Raw genomic sequence first — 3,275 nt, forward strand, 5'->3', positions numbered from 1 at the left:
ATATTTATGTGTATACACACACATGCATAAGGCATTGCTGCTCTGAACATTATGCATTATTTAAAGCAAAAAGAAAAAAGCACACTCTTAGGTAGACTTTGTTATCCATGTTTTACAAATCTGAACACTGGCAATCAGAAACACTGTCATAGTTTAAAGTCACAGAATTATGGTTCATACCCCAGTCTGTAATGACTCAGTCTATGCTTCTATGAAGTAAAACCTCCATGATAGACATTGACTAGGGTAAATGAGTTTCTCTTATTCAGATTCTTCTGTTGGCTGATAACTCTTTTCATGAGTTATAAATCGAGTCTCTCTGTTTCAGAACAAACACATAGTCTCCCTAACAACAGATTTGCAAAATTGCCACAATAACCAGAGTTTAATAACCATTATACTGAGGATCTCTAGCAGGATCAGATGTGGGTCCACAACATCCAGCTGGCGGATGCTTTATTGAAGTCACAACTTTTCTGAACCTCAGTGTCTTCATTTGGAATACAAGGATCTCTGAATTCAGTTATCCTGGAAATCCTTGCCAAAAATATGAAGATACGAGAACATACTTATCACCAGCAAGGAAAGTAGGTCTCAGTCATTTTCATCAAGTTCTTGATTTCCGTAATCAGTATGGTCAATTTTAGGAAAAGTAAAATAATTGAGGTTGTTTTGAACTGTGATTAATTTTGAAGACTGTACAAATGGAGAGATGATCTTTATTGTGTTTCAACTGTGGTATCATCAAAATAAAAAAAAAAAAATCCATGGGTTCGAACCATGGATCAGTCATTTCCTGCCTATGTGATCATGAATAATGTATCTATAGACTCAATTTCAGCTTCTGCATCTAAAAATGCAGGGTGTTAAGGATTAGAGAGGCTAGCCATACATCTGGCCCTCAATAGAGATAATATAGTACATTTTTTACAGAACAGGTTTTGGCATCAACTGGCCCTGGGTGATGAGTTGTATAACCTTGAAGGTACATGACTCAACCTCTCGAGGACTTTAAAACACAGACTGTAATAATACCTCTTTCATAGTGTGGTTGTGAAAAATAGAGGAAATATTACATAAAAACTGCTTGTCAGAGTGCAGTCAATCAATCAATATATACATATATTTTTTCATTAGTTTTAATAACTAGTAACAGTCACAAATACTAATAAGCGATAACAAAAGATAATTGCTATGGCTATTATTGTTCCCATTAGAAGAAGTTATGATCATGTCATTTTGACTATTTGAAATGTATAATTTAAAATACCAATTTACAATTTTGAAAACAATATGCATATTTGAAGTGACATAACATATAGAGTATTTATTCCGGTAAGGCTTTAACACTGGCCACTGAAAATTAGGTGCCAAGAACAGAATTTCCCTAAGTGGTGAGAGTCATTTTGAAAATTCTTTCATTTTCTTTTTAAGACGTGAATAACAGATTAAAGTTGCCGAACCAGGTTATTACCAAGAAAATTTTCTAGTATGATATAATTAAACAGTATGAGAGAGGGCAATCAAATTTCTTAGTTTTATTTCTAAAAGTTCTAGGAAAAACAATATCTCAAATCCACATTTTGGTCATTGCTTATGAAAGTTAAGAAAAGAGATCTATTTTCTCTTCTAATTTTAAATGCAAGAACACATATTCTGTTACATAAGGTTTCAATGTCTAAACACAAAACTATTAAAATATGTATTGGAATCAATTTATAATGATTAGGAGTTTGAATAGGAAGCAATGTCTTTCTGGTGTCATTTTTCATAAAATACCAGTCTATTTTATTATTTAATTATAACCACAAGTTGTTTCCTTTTCAGGGTAAAATAGCCAGTATTATTTTACTCCTTATGTGAGTGTTCTCCAAGTTTATTTATTCTTGTCCTAACTTTTGCCCTAATGAATGCATTATCTGTTCTTTCCTAATCCTGCTACACAGGAATTGTAAGGGAAATCCGGCATGAGTGCCTTTTGACCTTAATCTTAAGTGCAGTGCAGCATTCCTGAAAGTCAAACCAGCGTGCCTTTTCACTTCTCCATTCCTGAAATCTCATACTTGGAGTGTGTTGTGTTTGTCTGCCTTATTTGCCTCAGGACAGAAATCCTGACCTTCTGAGCCATTCACTCTACCATGCACCTTTGTGGTTCTTGAAAGCTAGTTTATCTTGGGGAAAATAAAATAGAGCAAGAAAAACAAGGACTCAGATTATTTTATAAATGAAGGAAAGGCAGATGATAAGATCAATCATTTAGACTATCTTTGAATTCTTTCATGTAAATATAAATCTATATGTATATGTTTTTAAACCATTAATATATATTTATATTTATACATTATATATATATTGCATATGTATTTTTTTCTTTTGTAAGTTTCTATTAACTCCTATATTAAGACAGGGAGTTGGTGCTATGACCAGGTCATGTGCTTAAAAAGTGAAATCTCTGTCTATCATAATAGATGAATATCATAAGCAAAAAACTGAGCCAAAGGAGTCAAAACCAAAAGAGGACATTAGTTATGATTCCATTTTGTACCAATCTATGTTCTTGGAGATCATGCTAGTAGTTAGCCTTAGCAAGGCAGTAATGACTAGACAAGAGTATGAGGAGTGTTTCTAGATGTGGATCCTTGGATATGCGTGTGATCACTATGAAAATTCATCGTTATACTATTATGACATAGTCCTTTATGTATATTTCAATTTGATAAAGTGTTATAAAAGGTACTTCATGTAGAGAATCAAACTTACAATTCTTATTTACAGAGGTGCAGGCTTCTTTTATTTTATCGATCTTGAAAGGCACAGAAAATTGCATTTTATGAAAAGACTGTTCCAAAAAGAAATAAGGAAAGGAACTATGATTTAGCATAAAATTACCAAAAATTTCTAATTATTCTTCAAATATTTTTTACCACTTTCTCCTTAAATGATAATACCCTGACAAGCTTTGGTCACACAGAAGTGATTAAAAGGGAGTCCTGATATATACACTACCAAATGTAAAATAGATAGCTAGTGGGAAGCAGCCTCATAGCACAGGGAGATCAGCTCTGTGCTTTGTGACCACCTAGAGGGGTGGGATAGGGAGGGTGGGAGCGAGGGAGACGCAAGAGGAAAGAGATATGGGAACATGTGTAGATGTATAACTGATTCATTTTGTTATAAAGCAGAAACTAACACATACACACACACACACAAAGGGAGTCCTGACTGCAAGGAGCTTACAGTCTAGTGGGAAAGAGAAGAACAAAAGCTAAGGGAAA

Source organism: Balaenoptera acutorostrata, chromosome 3 (genome assembly GCF_949987535.1).
Source record: "Balaenoptera acutorostrata chromosome 3, mBalAcu1.1, whole genome shotgun sequence".
Lineage (NCBI taxonomy): Eukaryota > Metazoa > Chordata > Mammalia > Artiodactyla > Balaenopteridae > Balaenoptera > Balaenoptera acutorostrata.